Source organism: Dermochelys coriacea, chromosome 3 (assembly GCF_009764565.3).
Source record: "Dermochelys coriacea isolate rDerCor1 chromosome 3, rDerCor1.pri.v4, whole genome shotgun sequence".
Lineage (NCBI taxonomy): Eukaryota > Metazoa > Chordata > Testudines > Dermochelyidae > Dermochelys > Dermochelys coriacea.
Window position 1 is genome coordinate 26,066,457 of NC_050070.1, and position 21,334 is coordinate 26,087,790.

Below are 21,334 nucleotides of genomic sequence, written 5' to 3' on the forward strand. Positions count from 1 at the left end.
CTTCTTCTTCCGGTGAGCTTCTCAGCTCATTAAAGTTCTAATACATCTTAATTTCTATAGGTTTCCTTCAGTATGCCTCAAAAAGAGCAAATGAAGTTGTTTCTTCCTATACCTTCAGATGACTAATTCTTGGCTGTGCTTCATTATAAGTGCCAGTGTTTTGAGATTTTTTCCCCAGCATCCATTGTCTGTACTCAATTTCATTCCCCTTTCACACACTGTACAGAACTGATTTCTAAGCCTAGCATAGCAAAATGAAGTCCTAAGAGGTGAGGGGGGCCAGCCTGGGACAAGAGGGGGTCAATTCATCATATAGTTAAATAAAACCTCTACAGCTTGAATGATATGCTCACAGCACATTTCCACCCCTGTACACATGTACACCACAAGGTCTCTGAATCATTTCACTGGTGCAGGAGATATAATAAGCAGAAGGTAGAAAAAACAGGTGCAGGAGGCTACAACAGTGAGCAACAAGGGCTGAAAAATCATGAGTTATTGTAGGGGTCTTGCCCACATCGTGTGTGTATTTAAAATAATATTCAAACATAAAAAAGCATTAACACAGAGCTGAGGTTGCTGAACTTCATTCATTTAAAAAAATCTATTAAATATACAGGGAACCTGGAATTAAGAAGCTTTATCAAATGTTAGAAACCACTGAACATGCACATATTGTAACATAAGGTGGGGAGAGATGGCTCAAGAAATCTTCACCCCTGAACAGTTCGGATGAGAAATGAAGGCACTGCCCCCAGCTAGCAGTGCCAATGGAGCTAGCCATCTCAACCTGGCAGGGGAGGCAAAGTGAAAGTATAGTCATGGCTTAGCTCCCTGCCCCATCAGCACGCAGCAGTGGATTTGACCCAGGCGGGGTGGGGGCAGGGCACATTTTGCACCTTTCAAAGGGTGGCAGAAGCTGTTGTTCTAGCATGTGGTTTCCTGTGGAACCTGAGCCAGTATTTCTCCCATGAAACTGTACTACAACACAGACCCTCCCCCAACCAGATAGCAGGCAGGCTGAGGGCACAATGTGGCCCTATGTGCAATTGGTTTAGTCTCATTTTTCATGGGTAGGAACCCAGATTCGGATTCTAACCCTGCAGCATTAAGATAATAAAAATTGTGGTAGTAGCAGATTTACAAAACCAGAGGGGAACTTCCAGAAAATCAAAATATCAAACTAACATGTTTAAAAAAAAAAAGCCCTCAAGCTAATTAAGACACCTGTAATTGAAGCCATTTCAAAAGAAAGCCACTGGAATCTTGGAGAGTGAAATAAAAGAAAGAAAAAAAAACCTGTCTACCTGTGATTTCAAACTGTATCATTTTCAGTTTGGCAGAGTTATTTTTGGAAAGCAATTTGACATAGCCCTATTTTAAACTGGAGACAAGTTCTTAGCTGCCAGTGTCGCATGGAAGCAGATTAGGAAAAGGAAAGGGTTAAATAGGCAGGTCTGTATGTGTCACCAATTAAATGGGAATAAAAAGGGGGAGGAGGAAAGGTGCAGAGAGACAAGTCTGTGTGTGTCACAACAGGAGGATCTGAAATGATTAGAGTCAAAATTACAAGTCTGTCTGTCATGATATATGACAGATTTAAAATAGAGTAGAAGTCAAATGACGGTGAGACTGAACAGGGAAAATTTTTACCAAAGTGGGAAAATAAATTTAAGCCTGGCATAGAAACTGGGGGGGTTAAGAGTTTATACTGATGCTGTATCACTTACAGTAGATAGGAGAACTAGACAAGTTAACAAGCCTCATGAACACTCAGAACATTGCTACTTGCTAAATGAATCATTTCCAACCCCCAATGAATCATTTCCAAACCCCAATTTCCATTTCCCAACCTCCAATCTCAGACCATGGCCAACTAAATTGGGAAGACGATCAGTTATTATTTCTGCAATATTCTGTACATCTGAAGAAAGACTAGTTCATCCACATCTGTGAATGATTACACAAATATATGGATTGTTCTATTAGGAGCATGGAAATAGTATGGTGAGTGGTACACTATGAATACAACACATAGATTGGAGATTAAAAGAGAGTCGAAGCTGTGTTCAGGAAGTTAACAGGCACAGTGCCTCTAGTCTGATTGGAATTGAATCTCTCTTTATCGGTGTTTCATATCTGGGCTAATTCATGGCACATTCATGTAGTCTTTAAACGAAACCTCATGCTATGGTATAAAATACGATTGGCCTAGAAAATGATTTTGTGCAACAAATGTTTACAGAAGAGACTGGCCTAAGCTACAAAATTTGCATTCAGATTTAGAGTTGCCACCTGTTGTAATATTTGGTGTTTTCCTTAAAGCCCAGTGGCAGGAATTAAGAAATTGCAAGAGAATTTCACTTTTTTGTTAAAAAAAAAAAAAGGACAGCTTCCAGCCCTCATGAGAGCCAAGAAAGGCCTGAAAATGTGAAATAAGGGAATCAAAAAACCAGAAGGCAAATAAAAGAAGCTCAACATTTATTATTTTTCACAAAAACTTACAGTTTTTATACCAATCACATAATTTTTGAAGCCTAGCTCATGATTTTTGAACTCTTGGAATTGGCAGTACTACACACCCAGACATGCCCAAAGTCTGGAGATAATCAGATCTACAGTTTGTCTTGGATCATTAGAGAGATAGAAGCAAGCTGGTAAATTTGGGGTCTGAACCCTGGTTCAGATTCTGAATCCAGAGATTTTCACATCCAGGATTTTGGTTCAGGCCCATCTCTAATTTGGAGTAGTATACAAAACAAGAGTGATTGGAAAACACTGAAAAAACCTTTAAAAAATGCCACAATGTAGCAGAAAGTTTGACGATTAACAACTTTGCATTAGCACTCCTATTAAGCTGCTAAATGCACTCTCTTGTATCTGATACTTGTTAAGACAAGACAGTGAGGTTTTCCTTCTGGAATTCATGAGACCAATTGGAACCAATGGTCATTTAGAATATATGGAAGAGATTACCCAAATCCTTGAGTCCATCTGAGCTCTGTGTGGCTGTGTGCTTCCCCAGTCCCCAAGGCAGAGAGGGACTGGTTCAGCCCTTAGCACAAATTAGAGCAGATTTCCAGCTGGTCTACTTTATGGTAGTTTTCAGAGTAGCAGCCGTGTTAGTCTGTATTTGCAAAAAGAAAAGGAGTACCGGTGGCACCTTAGAGACTAACAAATTTATTAGAGCATAAGCTTTCGTGAGCTACAGCTCACTTCATCGGATGCATTTGGTGGAAAAAACAGAGGAGAGATTTATATACACACAAACAGAGAACATGAAACAATGGGTTTATCATACACACTGTAAGGAGAGTGATCACTTAAGATAAGCCATCACCAGCAGCAGGGGGGGGAAAGGAGGAAAACCTTTCATGGTGACAAGCAAGGTAGGCTAATTCCAGCAGTTAACAAGAATATCAGAGGAACAGTGGGGGGTGGGGTGGGGGGGAGAAATACCATGGGGAAATAGTTTTACTTTGTGTAATGACTCATCCATTCCCAGTCTCTATTCAAGCCTAAGTTAATTGTATCCAGTTTGCAAATTAATTCCAATTCAGCAGTCTCTCGTTGGAGTCTGTTTTTGAAGCTTTTTTGTTGAAGTATAGCCACTCTAAGATCTGTGATCGAGTGACCAGAGAGATTGAAGTGTTCTCCAACTGGTTTTTGAATGTTATAATTCTTGACGTCTGATTTATGTCCATTCATTCTTTTACGTAGAGACTGTCCAGTTTGGCCAATGTACATGGCAGAGGGGCATTGCTGGCACATGATGGCATATATCACATTGGTAGATGCGCAGGTGAACGAGCCTCTGATTGTGTGGCTGATGTGATTAGGCCCTCTGATGGTATCCCCTGAATAGATATGTGGACAGAGTTGGCAACGGGCTTTGTTGCAAGGATAGGTTCCTGGGTTAGTGGTTCTGTTGTGTGGTGTGTGGTTGCTGGTGAGTATTTGCTTCAGATTGGGGGGCTGTCTGTAAGCAAGGACTGGTCTGTCTCCCAAGATCTGAGAGAGTGATGGGTCGTCCTTCAGGATAGGTTGTAGATCCTTGATGATGCATTGGAGAGGTTTTAGTTGGGGGCTGAAGGTGATGGCTAGTGGCGTTCTGTTGTTTTCTTTGTTGGGCCTGTCCTATAGTAGGTGACTTCTGGGTACTCTTCTGGCTCTGTCAATCTGTTTCTTCACTTCAGCAGGTGGGTATTGTAGTTGTAGGAATGCATGATAGAGATCTTGTAGGTGTTTGTCTCTGTCTGAGGGGTTGGAGCAAATGCGGTTATATCGTAGCGCTTGGCTGTAGACAATGGATCGAGTGGTATGATCTGGATGAAAGCTAGAGGCATGTAGGTAGGAATAGCGGTCAGTAGGTTTCCGATATAGGGTGGTGTTTATGTGACCATCGCTTATTAGCACCGTAGTGTCCAGGAAGTGGATCTCTTGTGTGGCCTGGTCCAGGCTGAGGTTGATGGTGGGATGGAAATTGTTGAAATCATGGTGGAATTCCTCAAGAGCTTCTTTTCCATGGGTCCAGATGATGAAGATGTCATCAATGTAGCGCAAGTAGAGTAGGGGCATTAGGGGACGAGAGCTGAGGAAGCGTTGTTCTAAGTCAGCCATAAAAATGTTGGCATACTGTAGTTGTAATAGCCCCACTCCTCCTGGTATTCCTCCTACACCGGGGCACTGAGAAGGGCTTTTAACTTTCAAGTTATAGCAATAAATACTGTGCATTCATACGCAGTATGAAATTAAAGAAATGTGCATGCAGTGGCTTCAGCATGCATATTTCCAACACCTTGCACATAAGGAAATCCTTTAACAATGGAATCAAATCCAAACTAAACAGAGAGGAATTGTTTTGAGGGATGGCTCATTTCCTACTGCTGGCTCTTTACTGTTGATTATTTAAGCACTCATTTTACTTATAAATGGAAATTGAATCATAGGTTACCATACTGGAAAATTATTGGAAATCAGAGTCGGTGCAAGTCACAGACATGGCCATTTCCTCTCTGGACAGGAAGCCTACACTCAAATGGTCCTTTCGGGAGCTCTGAATGATAAAAAGCCTGTTTCTATCCTCTTTCAGAAGGACCTGCATAATGTTTTCATATGTCACTTAGAAAAAAAATGTCAGGATGTCCCTCTCCAAACACGGATGTGAGAACAGGAAAAAGGAAAGGTGCCATATACATTTTCTGCTTGTCTAGACAGCATAAAGTCTGTTTTCAGTATTGGAATAAAACCGGCCCTGTAGATTGAGCATTTATACTTTACACCCTCCCCCTCTCTCATTTACTTTTATTTACTTATTTTGACTTATACGCACAAGAAAGATAAGGGAGTACAGCTCCATGGCTCTAAGCACCTTTGTCAATATATTAAAAAATAATGATTATCATGCACAACTCCCTCCATTTCATCTGCCTGCCCTAACCAACAATTGCCAGACAGAAAATAAATAATGAAAAATCCCTCCCAATCTCACCAGCTCTGACATTCTCTGCCCCCTCCAAAGGCCAGGAACATGTCTAAAAGACTGATGCAAGCTATTTTGAACCTAGGTGGGAACTGGTTCCAGAAACAAGAGGCTCTCATATAGAATGCTCTGGGAGTGGGTCTCTCCCTTTCATACCAATGGGGCTCCAGCTTGAGTTACTCTGTTGGCCACAGCTATGGCAGTGTCACACAGAGAGAGAGGTGGTTCTTAGTGCTATGATAGGTTCTCATAGGGGATGTTATAGTGTGATAGTATGCTTATGTATAGGATAATGTCTGGGAATTGAGGTAACTCTATGGTCAGGAAGTGTTTGAGGAGAGAGGACAGTCTATATGGAGGAAGGAATAAAGTTTAAATGTCTCACTGTCTTGGTTCTCTCTCTTTTTATGCTTGAACACTGAACACCTAGGTAGGCAGTGTCCCAGGTCATCTAGGATTTACATCATAACCAATACCTTAAATTCCACCTGGAAACCAGTAGGCAGCCAGCAAAGAGCCTAGAGTGTCATGGATTGAACCCAAACCACAAGTTTGAAAAAGGCCAAACTTCAAAGTCTGCCACGCACCTCTGTGCTTCCAGGACTGCCAGACACCATGCCAAAGACTATTATCCCAGGTTGTAAAGGGACAAGAAAAGGAAATAAAGGAAAAGATCCCATGGACTCCTGTTCTTGAGAGAATTGCAGCTACAGTTGGGCCAAGGTTCATAAAAATACAAAGGGCCTGATTCTCCACTGCCTTGTGCAGTCATTCATAGAATCATAGAATCATAGAATATCAGGGTTGGAAGGGACCCCAGAAGGTCATCTAGTCCAACCCCCTGCTCAAAGCAGGACCAAGTCCCAGTTAAATCATCCTAGCCAGGGCTTTGTCAAGCCTGACCTTAAAAACCTCTAAGGAAGGAGATTCTACCACCTCCCTAGGTAACGCATTCCAGTGTTTCACCACCCTCTTAGTGAAAAAGTTTTTCCTAATATCCAATCTAAACCTCCCCCATTGCAACTTGAGACCATTACTCCTCGTTCTGTCATCTGCTACCATTGAGAACAGTCTAGAGCCATCCTCTTTGAAACCCCCTTTCAGGTAGTTGAAAGCAGCTATCAAATCCCCCCTCATTCTTCTCTTCTGCAGACTAAACAATCCCAGCTCCCTCAGCCTCTCCTCATAAGTCATGTGCTCTAGACCCCTAATCATTTTTGTTGCCCTTCGCTGTACTCTTTCCAATTTATCCACATCCTTCTTGTAGTGTGGGGCCCAAAACTGGACACAGTACTCCAGATGAGGCCTCACCAGTGTCGAATAGAGGGGAACGATCACGTCCCTCGATCTGCTCGCTATGCCCCTACTTATACATCCCAAAATGCCATTGGCCTTCTTGGCAACAAGGGCACACTGCTGACTCATATCCAGCTTCTCGTCCACTGTCACCCCTAGGTCCTTTTCCGCAGAACCGCTGCCGAGCCATTCGGTCCCTAGTCTGTAGCGGTGCATTGGATTCTTCCATCCTAAGTGCAGGACCCTGCACTTATCCTTATTGAACCTCATTAGATTTCTTTTGGCCCAATCTTCCAATTTGTCTAGGTCCTTCTGTATCCTATCCCTCCCCTCCAGCGTATCTACCACTCCTCCCAGTTTAGTATCATCCGCAAATTTGCTGAGAGTGCAATCCACACCATCCTCCAGATCATTTATGAAGATATTGAACAAAACGGGCCCCAGGACCGACCCCTGGGGCACTCCACTTGACACCGGCTGCCAACTAGACATGGAGCCATTGATCACTACCCGTTGAGCCCGACAATCTAGCCAGCTTTCTACCCACCTTATAGTGCATTCATCCAGCCCATACTTCCTTAACTTGCTGACAAGAATGCTGTGGGAGACCTTGTCAAAAGCTTTGCTAAAGTCAAGAAACAATACATCCACTGCTTTCCCTTCATCCACAGAACCAGTAATCTCATCATAAAAGGCGATTAGATTAGTCAGGCATGACCTTCCCTTGGTGAATCCATGCTGACTGTTCCTGATCACTTTCCTCTCCTCTAAGTGCTTCAGGATTGATTCTTTGAGGACCTGCTCCATGATTTTTCCAGGGACTGAGGTGAGGCTGACCGGCCTGTAGTTCCCAGGATCCTCCTTCTTCCCTTTTTTAAAGATGGGCACTACATTAGCCTTTTTCCAGTCATCCGGGACTTCCCCCGTTCGCCACGAGTTTTCAAAGATAATGGCCAAGGGCTCTGCAATCACAGCCGCCAATTCCCTCAGCACTCTCGGATGCAATTCGTCCGGCCCCATGGACTTGTGCACGTCCAGCTTTTCTAAATAGTCCCTAACCACCTCTATCTCTACAGAGGGCTGGCCATCTCTTCCCCATTTTGTGATGCCCAGCACAGCAGTCTGGGAGCTGACCTTGTTAGTGAAAACAGAGGCAAAAAAAGCATTGAGTACATTAGCTTTTTCCACATCCTCTGTCACTAGCTTGCCTCCCTCATTCAGTAAGGGGCCCACACTTTCCTTGGCTTTCTTCTTGTTGCCAACATACCTGAAGAAACCCTTCTTGTTACTCTTGACATCTCTTGCTAGCTGCAGCTCCAGGTGCGATTTGGCCCTCCTGATATCTTTCCTACATGCCCGAGCAATATTTTTATACTCTTCCCTGGTCATATGTCCAACCTTCCACTTCTTGTAAGCTTCTTTTTTATGTTTAAGATCCGCTAGGATTTCACCATTAAGCCAAGCTGGTCGCCTGCCATATTTACTATTCTTTCGACTCATCGGGATGGTTTGTCCCTGTAACCTCAACAGGGATTCCTTGAAATACAGCCAGCTCTCCTGGACTCCCTTCCCTTTCATGTTAGTCCCCCAGGGGATCCTGGCCATCTGTTCCCTGAGGGAGTCAAAGTCTGCTTTCCTGAAGTCCAGGGTCCGTATCCTGCTGCTTACCTTTCTTCCCTGCGTCAGGATCCTGAACTCAACCAACTCATGGTCACTGCCTCCCAGATTCCCATCCACTTTTGCTTCCCCCACTAATTCTACCCGGTTTGTGAGCAGCAGGTCAAGAAAAGCGCTCCCCCTAGTTGGCTCCCCTAGCACTTGCACCAGGAAATTGTCCCCTACGCTTTCCAAAAACTTCCTGGATTGTCTATGCACCGCTGTATTGCTCTCCCAGCAGATATCAGGAAAATTAAAGTCACCCATGAGAATCAGGGCATGCGATCTAGTAGCTTCCGTGAGTTGCCGGAAGAAAGCCTCATCCACCTCATCCCCCTGGTCCGGTGGTCTATAGCAGACTCCCACCATGACATCACTCTTGTTGCACACACTTCTAAACTTAATCCAGAGACACTCAGGTTTTTCCACAGTTTCGTACCGGAGCTCTGAGCAGTCATACTGCTCCCTTACATACAGTGCTACTCCCCCACCTTTTCTGCCCTGCCTGTCCTTCCTGAACAGTTTATAACCATCCATGACTGTACTCCAGTCATGTGAGTTATCCCACCAAGTCTCTGTTATTCCAATCACGTCATAATTCCTTGACATCACCAGGACCTCCAGTTCTCCCTGCTTGTTTCCAAGGCTTTGTGCATTTGTATATAAGCACTTGAGATAACCTGTTGATCGCCCCTCATTCCCAGTATGAGGCAGGAGCCCTCCCCTCACAGACATTCCTGCCTGTGCTTCCTCCCGGTATCCCGCTTTCCCACTTACCTCAGGGCTTTGGTCTCCTTCCCCCGGTGAACCTAGTTTAAAGCCCTCCTCACTAGGTTAGCCAGCCTGCTGGCAAAGATGTTCTTCCCTCTCTTCGTAAGATGGAGCCCGTCTCTGCCCAGCACTCCTCCTTCATGGAACACCATCCCATGGTCAAAGAATCCAAAGCCTTCTCTCCGACACCACCTGCGTAGCCATTCGTTGACCTCCACGATTCGACGGTCCCTACCCAGGCCTTTTCCTTCCACGGGGAGGATGGACGAGAACACCACTTGCGCCTCCAACTCCTTTATCCTTCTTCCCAGAGCCACGTAGTCCGCAGTGATCCGCTCAAGGTCATTCTTGGCAGTATCATTGGTGCCCACGTGGAGAAGCAGGAAGGGGTAGCGATCCGAGGGCTTGATGAGTCTCGGCAGTCTCTCCGTCACATCACAAATCTTAGCCCCTGGCAAGCAGCAGACTTCTCGGTTTTCCCGGTCAGGGCGGCAGATAGATGACTCAGTCCCCCGGAGGAGAGAGTCCCCGACCACCACCACCCGCCTTCTCCTCTTGGGAGTGGTGGTCGTGGAACCCCCAACCTCAGGACATCGCATCTCATGCCTCCCAACCAGCGGGGTCTCCTTCTGCTTTCTCCCCCCAGACATATCATCTGGTCCACTCTCCGCATTGGTACCTGTGGAGAGAACATGAAAGCGGTTAGTTACCTGTGTCTGTGTTACTGGAACCCGGACATTCCGCTTACCTCTTCTGGAGGACACATGTTGCCAAGCTTCTTCACTGGCCTCTTGGCTCCTCTGTGCAACCTGCTCTATATCTTTAGAGCTTTGTGCCCCTAGAAGGCTATCCTGAGTTTGGTCCAGAAAATCCTCAGTCTCTCGTATACAACGCAGGGTCGTTACCTGTTGCTCCAGACCTTCAATCTTCTCTTCCAATATGGAGACCAGCTTGCACTTTGTACAGACAAAGTCGCTTCTGTCCTGTGGAAGAAAGACAAACATGGCACATCCAGTGCAGGTCACAACAGCTGAACCCTCCCCTTCCATATCACCTACCTACTATGAGCTTCCGCAGAGACGTTGGCAAGATGTAAGCCTCACTGGGCTCACTCCAGGCGAACTCCCAGGCAAACTCCTGCTGTGAGCTGCTCTGCTGTCCCCGCTGCTCAGCTGGTTCGCGAGGCTCTGGCTATTTTTAAACAGCCAGGCTTCCCTGACGCAAACACACAGACACCCTAATGCCCGCCCCCTGCAGGCTAGCAGCCAATCAGACACTCACTCAGGCTCTCTCCCTACCCTCCCAGCAAACACACGCTCGGATACTTCCTCAGCAAGCAAACACACACACTCAGATACTTACCAGTCCCAGGCAAACTCCTGCTGTGAGCTGCTCTGCTGTCCCCGCTGCTCCGCTGCTCCGCTGCCGCTCAGCTGGTTCGCGAGGCTTCACACCTATGCTAAGAGGGTGTGAAGCCATTCTGAGGCAGAAGCATTTTATACTCACTTTGCACAGCTGTGGACAACTATATAAAGACACAAAGCAGCAGAGAATCAGTTCCAGAAATATTTGGGGGCTTATCACAACTCATCCTTCACATTTTTCCCAAGTCCCTCCCTCAGCATGACCGCGCTCACCCGCAATGCTCTTTGCACAAGCACAAACCTGAAAAAAGAAAACAACAGCGAGTCTGACTTGAGGGTTCTTTTCTGCTCAGAATTCAGTTCTATAAATATGGGATAAAGAGATGCATCTGGCAATTGCAACCCAAAAACTCTATAGTGACAATCACACTGGAGCGACACTGTTATAATGCCAGCTGTTCACTTGATTTGATCTTGATGAGGATGCTTTTCCTGACCCTTTTGACTTTCAGGGAACAAGGCATGACGGGACCATCATACATCTTTGTGTGTCTTATACAATTCATCTCTTGGGGTTCAGATGCTTTTGATGTAAGCAATGCCACAAAATGCAAAAAGAAATAACCAAGGATTGCTCATAGGATGGAGATGCCCAGAGAGTAAATATTTAAAGCATCTTTTAAAAAGTCTATGCATAGAACATAATCAAATGGGAGGAAATCTGCCATTGTCAGCAGAACCCTGATAGTTGATATTACTAATATCCTGCATCTCCATATCTTCAGCATGATGCCTCGATCCCAAGTGACACGGGATACTTGCTATAATGTGCAGGAGCGCTTTTATCTTCTCCTCCTGACCCCCCTTTTAGAAGTTTGTTGTCAAATATTGCAGGGATTAGTTTCAAACGTCAAAAGCAGATGTGGAGCCAGGAGTAAAGCTTTTTTTTAAAAAAAAAATGAAACCTGCCTTTTAGACACCTCAGATAAAGAAACATGAATCACTTCAAACAATCCTCATTTTGCCCAGCTATTTAATATTCTAGACTGCTGGTCTGCAGGCATCCAAATGGAATGCTAATTATTCACTTTTCTTCCCAGCTAAAAGCTTCACAGAGCCTGACAGAAGAAAAGACACTAGACTGTAGAACAACAAGGCCATGCTTTCAGTAGGAAAGGCAACTATAAAATGTTTCCTGCAGCCTAATTCTCCTAGCATCAGCTGATTCTTTACTAGTTCTTACTTGACACCAATTAATCTCTCCTCTTCAACATATTATCCCCTACAGCCCCAACTGATACTCCTTCACTTTCTACTGTGTTTAAAGTGGAGGTGGGGGAGAACACATTGATTCCTGATGGCCTCAGAGTATTTAAATTCCTCCTCATTTGATGAGATGTCATTTGTTCCTAGCTTTCATTCCCCCGCCCAGATTTCTCCAAGATCACAAACTCACTGGAATTTCTCACTTCTCTTTTCCTGTCTTCAGATCTTAATCAAAGGCAGTCCCCGCTGACAGAACAAAGACAGACTGGTCTATCACTGCCTCTCACTGCATCCGATGAAGTGAGCTGTAGCTCACGAAAGCTTATGCTCTAATAAATTTGTTAGTCTCTAAGGTGCCACAAGTACTCCTTTTCTTCTCACTGTAGAGTTACCTTTAGGTGTTGATCACCTAAGTTATGTCTACACTTCAATTAGACACTCGCAGCTGACTCAGGTTTGCAGGGCTTGGGCCAAGTGGCTGTTTTTCTGCGGTGTAGAAGTTTGGGACACCACCTCACAGGGTATTAGAACCTGGGCTCCAGCCTGAGCCCAAATGTCTACACTGCAGTTAAAAAGGCCTTAGCCCAAGCATCACAAACCTGAGTCAGCTGGCATGGGTCAGCCATGTGTTTTTAATTGCAGTGTAGACATACCCACAGACTACACACCTGAGTTAGCCTTGCCCTGCTGTGAGCAGCCATGCTGCAAAGCCAGAACTGAGTTACTGGGTCCCCACTGGTGCTGCACTCACCTATGTATGTTGTAGGACTTCTGGGTGCACATCCCATGGGTTCTTTTTGCTGCAGTAAGCTGAGTCACTCTGATTCTTTTCCAATGAATTGTGACGGAACTTATCTGTCATGTGGGTACACAGGGAGACTTGTGCGAAGGCACTGGAAAATAATCAGCATTTGAGTGATTTAGCCTGTAACTTCACTGCAAAGCAGGCAGATTACCAGTCCAAGTGAAAGCAGTACCCAGGCTTCAGTCTACACTCCAGGATGGGCCAGCCAACCAGGACCGAAGTACCACTAAACTTGTCTGAGAGGGTTTTGTGTGTGGACAGGAAGGGCAAGGGGGCCCAAGCAGCAACACCCAAGTAAAAGCCAAAGTAAATTCTGCATATCCTTGTGCTGGCAGACAGCTCTTCTATCAGGTGATGCCTAATTGATGTCATAAATACAACTGCATCTGAGCATTAGCTCAGGGATGAGACCTTCCCCTTCACTAGAGAGATCCAACTACTCTTTTTCTCTGGTCCTCTTCTCTTGACTGTCCTCAGGCAGCCTTGTATAGATGCATTCATTTTTCCCCTTTGACACACTCTGACCTTTCTATCTACCTGTCTGGCCTCTTTCAGCTTCCAAGTGCAGTATAAACTTCCCACAATTCAGAGTTTCAAAGAATGAAGTCCTCTTTCTTGCTAAAAAGTCAACTTTCACCCAGGCCTTAATTTTGACTTGAATTTTGCTCCCAAGTCCAGAGATCTTGGGTCAAATTTTTATCTCAGTTACACTGCTTCAGCACCATGAATTCTGAAAAGTAAAAACATTGATCACACTTAATTTACATGTGCTTAGTACAGAGAACTGGAATAGCTGCTGAGAGGCTGTGTTTTGTTTCACAGCCAACATGGCACATGTAGAAGTTTTGGAGCAGCAGCTGAGGGGCTATGTTTTTAGTTTTTGTGGCCAGTGTGACATGTTCAGCAGATTTTTGGGCAGCAGTTCAGAGGTTGTTCTTTTCTTTTTTCAAACTACTCTCTGGTATCTTTCCAGCTAAGCTTTTCAACACCTTTTGTCTATGCAAATCCATAAACAAAGAATGAAAACTGATTCTTTGCAAGAATAAACTCTATTATGGGGATTACTGATAACATTTTCTGGTCAGGCATGACTCCAGAATCCAGGCTCTTTCCTCTTCCCCACTTGATCACACTGCCACAGCCTGAACATGTTTTACTTTCAAGATGAGATCCCTTTTTTGTGTGTGTTAAAATATCAGCTTTTTTTATACATGTTGGTATGTACCAACCAAATTTAAGAAAAGACTAATTAGTAACATATTCAGGTGGAACTTCTGTGCAGTTTTGGCTGTAGAATATTTTCATCATTTGTCTGAAGAACTTTTTCCTGTGCAAGACTCCTTTAATTGTAAAGTTTTACATTTGGAGTTCATGAAAGATGCCAGAGCATTAACCCTGGAAACAGAAGTCTACTATGTATCACCGACTAGAATGGACCATATTTCTCATGCTAGCCCACACTAGTTAGCCTGTGTGTTAACAACCTTTAGAAGACAGAGCATCCTGCAGTTTGTTTACCAAACCAGTCTATGGCCAACATGGGATCTAATTCTGCAGTTGGTTTTTGACACGGACCCCCATTCACTAGGAGCTGGAGGGAGAGCTTGTCTACACTTGAAACACTGCAGCAACACAGCTGTAGTGCTGCAGCTGTGCTGCAGAAGCACTTCGGAATAGACACTACCGATGCCAACAGGAAAGGTTGTCCTGTAAGTGTAAGTAATCCACTTTCTGGACAGGCAGTAGCTAAGTTGACAGAAGAATTCTCCTGTCAACCTAGCGCTGTCTAAGTGTCACATGGTGACTTAGATGGATTTTTCACACCCCTGAGCTATGTAGCAGGGGTTGATCTAATTTTCTAGAGTAGGCCAGCCCTGAGACTACCAATTTATTTCACATAGGCCAACAAGCAGCAGGTAAGAGTAAGATAACTTTCACTTAATACTCAGCTGGCCTATATTTGAACCAGCAACCTGGATGTGACACATTCATATGCCACCATCCATGCAGACCCTCCAGAAATGTTATTATTTAAAACTTTATGTTTCACAGTTTAAAATAATCTCTATTAAGATTTAGGATGAGACCTTCATGGGAGGGCAGATTACCCCACATCTGCCTTCTACAGGATTTCTTGCAACTTCCTCTGAAATACCTGGGGCTGTCAGAAACAGGATATGGCACCAGTTGGACCAGCAGTCTGGATCCAGCCAGGCAATTCCTGTGGCCCCCAAAATATGCAGAATAGAAAAATGACATTAATAAATGCTGCCTGGGATTCCCTGCTTACATTATTGACTTTATATTGAAGAATTCAAGATAAAACATTAATTCTTTCCAACCTTTGAGTACTTTTCTTTCACTTTCTCTTTGTAGAACATTGAAGTACCTTGTAAAGAACCCAAGGCCCTTTACCAACATGAATTAATTTCCCTTTTTCAGGCAGTAAATATTATTATCTCCATTTTACAGATGGGGAAGATGAGACAAAGAGAGCTTGGCAATTTGCCTAAGCTTACTCAGGATACCTGTAGCAGAGGCAGGGACAGCTTCAAATCTCCTGAGTCCCGATCCTATCTGGAATCAGAAGACTATTCCTCATCTTTATGGATCTGACTCCATTGACTCCAATGGGCTTTGCATCAGGCCCTATAGTCCTATTATATTAAGTGCTTCAGTTGGGTAAATACTCAGGTAATACTGATAGAGAATGTCTCCAATGAAATCACAGGGTTTGACTGCATCTTGTGTAGACGTACTCAAGATAACTTTAATCTAAACCAAAGGAATGAAACTGTGGCAGCACAGGCTTCTGCATGGGCTAGCCAACTGAATAATTACCCAGGGGTCCAGGAGGGCTTGTACAGCCCTCACTAAAGCCCAGGCTTCCATGGCTTCACTGCTCCAGTACCCAAGCTAGATAGTTTAAAACAAATTCAAGCACGTCCACACAAGCTGCAGCCACACCCCATGATTGTAATATAGACATGTCCTTAGCCAAAAAGCACACAAAGCTAGTTAGTGTGGGAGTTTTGCGAAAATGGCATAATGCTCACTTCGCATGACTGATCCTGAGGCACAGAGTACTATGGTCTGCCTGATGTCTGCTCCTATTTACACCAGCTGTTAACAGCCAAACAGGGTCAAATGCACAGTCATGGATAGGCACAGCATTGAGGCATCCTGGCCTTGACCCCTACCAGCAGCAAGGCAGGGATGGCATTGGAGGCGCAACACCAGCTCTGCGCCATCGGAGAATCCCCTACACTGTCTAACATATACCAGCTGCTAAAAGCCCAAGCGACTGAACCTGCAGTCAGATGAGTACAGCGCAGGGCTGGGCAGTCTGTCCATACCCACTACAGGCCCCGGCTGGCAGGTGTAGAAGCCTCTACACCATAGGCGGCATGTATAAGAGGCCAGGGGAGGCTAAGCCTTCCCAGACAGATAGCCCGCTGCCTTTGGAGCATGCTGCCATCAAAAGGGTGGGCACCCGGGCCATGGCCCCACCTGCTCTCCACCCTGAGGCCCCGCTTCTGCTCATCATCTACTCCCCAAGGCCCTGCCCTCCCTCTGCCTCTTCCCATCCCCACTCCACCCACATGGGAGCCTCACGGGAGGGGGCGAACAGGCATGCATGAGTGGTGAGCAGCCAGCTGGCTAGTCAGCAGGTAGGTGGGCAGGCCAGAGGAGGGGGCAAAGAAGTGCAAGTGATGGGTGGGGTGGTCTGAGGGAGGAGGCCAAGTGTGGTCAGGGATAGAGCATGGGCAGGGCTTCAGGAGGAGGACGCCAAGCAGGGGAGGGCTTGGGGCGGCGGGCTCAAGGCAGGGCCATGGTCCAGGTGCACCCAGCATCCCCAAATGGAGAAGTAATGTGCCGCCCATGTTCTACACCAATTCTATATAATTGGAGGACCCCCTATTCTGAGGCAATCCACCTGGGACCAGATATACCAATGCTATGACCACAATTTTCCAGCAGGATGGTATAAAATGGCCACACTACACTAGAGGATCCAACTAAAGTGTTTTCCCATCCATCCTCATGTTAGCACCTTTTTACTCACTGTGAATTTTATAAATTCTCATTTGGAGTTTTGTTTAGGATTCTTGCTTAGAAGTTCTTCTACGGGAGTTTGTTTGTTTTGTTCTATAGACTTGCATTTCTTCAGAGACGGGTTCAGAAACTCCTTTCCCAATGTATAATTACAATTGCTTTTAAATATGAGTGCAATCTGATACTCTAAGATGTGAATCAAATCATTAGTAAGAAATTATGAAGCCCAGATATTTCTTTGTTAGATACTATTTTCTCCCTTTTGAACTGCTTCACTGTGTAATGGAGGCTCCAATGATTTCATTGTCAAAGATCACCCCATTGCCTATGCCCTCATTCAATCAAATAAAAGAAAATGATTCAATGAATCCAATTTAAAACAAATTTATTAAAGAAAAATCACACATTGATCCACGAGTGAAGTTACTGACATCTGAATTAGACTTTGCAATTAGCCATACAATCATTGTATTCCTTCACTTATATTACATATACATGTATATTCAAGATCAAATATGCAATCTTAAGGTCATTGAAGGACAGGCAGTCAGAGATTTATGAAGGGCAAGGTACCCTTCTCTGAGACTGAGTCAGATCTATGGAAAGCCTACGGATTGTAAAGACCAAAATAAAACAGTTCTTTGTATCCTATTGTTTCCCAGACAGACTGGCACAGTCAGATCATTATAACCTGCAGTACTTGTCACACTAAGTCACTTAGCTGAATCATGCATAAAATTGAATACAGATTATAGTTTTACCACTTGTGAGCTTCAGCATTCTTTGCGGTTGTTTTATTTCTTTCTTAATATTAATTGATGTGGCTAGCTATGTAGTTCACTAGAAGACATTCAGGGCATTCTGTATATTTGACCCTGGCCATGTATAAGAAACAGACAAAAAGAGTCTGACTGAACCTATCATTTTCCACTTTGAGGGCTTAAATTAGACATCTAAATAAATAGCCTGATTGTCAGAGATGTTGAATATCCTCCACTCCACTGGAAATTATGCATCTGTGACAGCTGGTCATGAAATTATTTTTTTCTAATTCATAATTTACACAAAAATAAGAATTTAATCAAAATTTTTCTTCAGAACTTTTTAGGGTCATGTCAAAAGACTAGAACCCTGCAAACCTAAAATGTAAGGTTTTGGTTGCCTAAAATTGTTTGTTTTTTTCAACAAAATTCAGAAACATTAGGACAACAGAAGGATTTTATTTGTGAAAATTTAGAGAAAAATTATCTTTCATCAAAAAGCGGTTCAACAATTTTTTTAAAACCAGCTCTAGTATCTATTTACATTTTTGGTCCTGATCATCATAGTATCTGAGCATCTCAAAATACACATACATTTTGAATTTATCTTGACAACACCTCTGTGAGGCAAGGCAGTATTATCTCTGCCTTGCAAACTGAGACACAGAGAGTTTAAGTGCCTTGCCAAAGGTCACACAAGAAGTCTCTGGCAGTATGGGGAACTAAACCTCAGGCCTCCTGAATGCCAGTCCAGTGCCTTAACATAAGACTCCCCTTCCTCTCTGGCTGGGTGTTGTGGGTGCTCAGTACTGATCTTTAGGCACCCAAGTTTGAAAATTTTGGCAATTAATTTATATAAAATCATAACTATTGAAGAAAAGTCTAACTATGGTAGCTCATTCAGTCTGTATCCTTGCCAGCTCAGAATTGTTCCCTGCCAGTGTTTGTCCAGTCTAACAAGTGACTTTAAACTTCCAAAGCAATGGGGTCTCCACCATTTCCTTCAGGCTATTGTTCCATAGTTCTCACTGGTGAATAATAGAGTGGATAATCACCTCCCCTATGTGCAAATTTGAGTACAGTACTGTTGTCACTAATGCATACTGTTTAATATACTAAAAGGAACCGTTGGGCCTGATTCTGCTGCCTTTACATACATGGAACGTAAGGAGCTAAACTGACAGAATTGGGCCCCTGGTTTTCATGTCAATCAGCACGTGTTAGGGATTATATCCTTGGTAAGAAGCTGAATGCAAAATATAATCAGCAACACATCTATAGATGCACAGCTCTCAAAAGGTGCAGAGGTTCCACTGCATTCCAGGAGTTTGGACTCTGAGCTGACACTTGAATGAGTTTGGTCTGTAAAAATGTAGTGGAAATCTCATGAGAACAGATCTACTAGCAGAATGGGTCCTGGGTTTTGCAGGGCCCATGCACAATAAAAGATGAGGGATGCCATCCAGGACTCTCCCTCATTGTAACTGAGCCTGTGGCACTGTGACTAGAAAGTGAAATATGGGATGAAGGGTTACAACCTCAGGTAGCCTCATTAATAACATGGTCCTAAAACAGGCAATGGTTTCTTTTTTCTCATACGACAAGGGATAGTCTTTCTGAGGATTTTGACACTTGTCCTTCCAGTCATGACCAGAATCAGAAAGTCCAGAGGGAAAAAGTACAATTTACTAAACTTTCACGAACAAGGTTCAGCTCAATTCTGTGTTAGATCTGGAGCTTGAGATCCTCCTCGTGTCTCAGAGAAAGTTCTCTTGTCCCTAACTTTATTTGCCAACTCTGCTGTCATTTGTACCAGCGCAAATCAGCAATCATTGCTTTGCACAGGGGACAGGAAATTGTACATTATTAAGAGAGGGTGAAATTCACCCTGTGAGGAAGGCCAGAACAAAGCCTATGCACCACATAAATCCCAATTAGATCCTATTCTGAGGATTTAAATGGGCTGCAAGTTTTGTGCTGACCTTCTGCACCCTAACAGAGGAAAACACTAATGGCTTTTCTCCTCAAAGGGGCCTTTGTGTTTATTTACCATGCTGTGTAGTAATACTTAGATGCAGCTGCCAGTCAGAGATGGCAAATCATCTTCAGATTTAAAAATCTTTACTCAGAATCTGATATTTTTTCTACCTACTTTGCTGAAATTATTTAGGAGAGGCACTGTTCCCACCACTACACTAGTTCCTTTCTCATCCATGTTACCTTCAGAAGAAGTTTGAATAACACCTCTGTTAAGTTTTTTAAAATGTTCTCACCATTAATTTCCCCCTTTTATCAAGTATTATTAGCTTACAGGTTACACTACCAAACATACCACAATTCTCAAAGTCATAGTGGATGCACCATATGTGAGATTCAATAAGTCTTCTACAAGTAATAAGTTAAAATCTTAATACAAAAGTACTGGTATATGATGCCAATCATTCACTCTCTTTTAGATTTCACAAAAAGAAAAGGAGTACTTGTGGCACCTTAGAGACTAACAAAGTTATTAGAGCATAAGCTTTCGTGAGCTACAGTTACAGTGATGAATTAGCACTAGCTCTTCCTGTGATGTCTTTTTGTCTGTTGTGCTATTTTTATTTTTAGCATGTGACCATTTTAAGTGAATATCTCTTACAATAAGGGACAAAGAGGAAACTAGTATAATCCAGAATGACCTCTTGGTTGGCAAACACTATTTGCTTTCAGATAATGTATTTGATATTTAAAAAGCATTAAGATAGTATCATCCTGGGAGAAAGAGACACATTCTACTGTAGCTAGTAAAAGACATTGATGCAATAATGGAAGGTGTTAAACATACAGAAAATATTATTAAATTCAGAGAGTTGGTGTATTTATTTATTCTCTTACATTCAGATTTAAACCTACTGTGTCCATTGCAGTAAGCCCTTAACTTCCTTAAAACATGAATGTTTAGTAAATGCATCCTTAGCATTTCACCCAAAAGACCTTAAAATGTGGCATCTTTTCTAAAGGATGCGCACTTACACCTCCTATTGAAATGAAAAGCAATGCATGTAAGCATACGAGAATGAATCTGGCCGTATGATGCAACATCCATTGTAAGAATGTGGCAGGAAAAAGCAGTAAAAGGAAAGAGAACAAACCTCCCACCAAATTAGTATATGAAGAAGATGGAGCACAGCATGCTGTGCCCTGCAGGATGCAATCTGCTCCATTTTATGTACCCTTCATATAGCATTCAGGCTTCTGCCAAGTTATCAAATCTGCCCTGAAGTTGGACAAACTTTGATGCCTCTGGGGTGCTTGTTGGGTTTCATGCTGACAGAGCTGACAGTTCATTGTAGCTCTACTCTTAGCTGGCAGAATTTTTATTTTATGTGAAGTCCATTCAGATGGGCTTACAAGGCACATGCAATCAAGTCATGCATGCTAACTCTGGTGTATCGGTGAAGCTAATAAAGATCTATTTTCAATATGAAACATTTCATTTCTTTCCCCAAATTTGTTCTCTAGTCAGGATGTGCTAGAAACTTTGAGACCTGATCTGAATATATTACGTGAATCTCATTCGGTCTCTCTCTCTCTCTAAGTATATAATGTATGTATATACAAACAAGCACACTATGGAGGTGCCAGGCATGGCTCCATAACTGAAGCTGAGTGCCATTTTGGCCTAATATCAGAAGAACAGGGAGTTATGAGTGCTCAATTTCACAATTCATCAAAAACTTAGCTTTTTAAAAACTTGTATTTGTTAATTGCTTTCTCCTATGTTCACATCTCTTGAGGCCGTACATCAGTAAATTAGTTTTAAAGTCTGCAATGTTAAGGATTTAATTTTGGATAACAGATTTTTCTTTTTTACTTCCATGACAGTCTGCATGGTGAA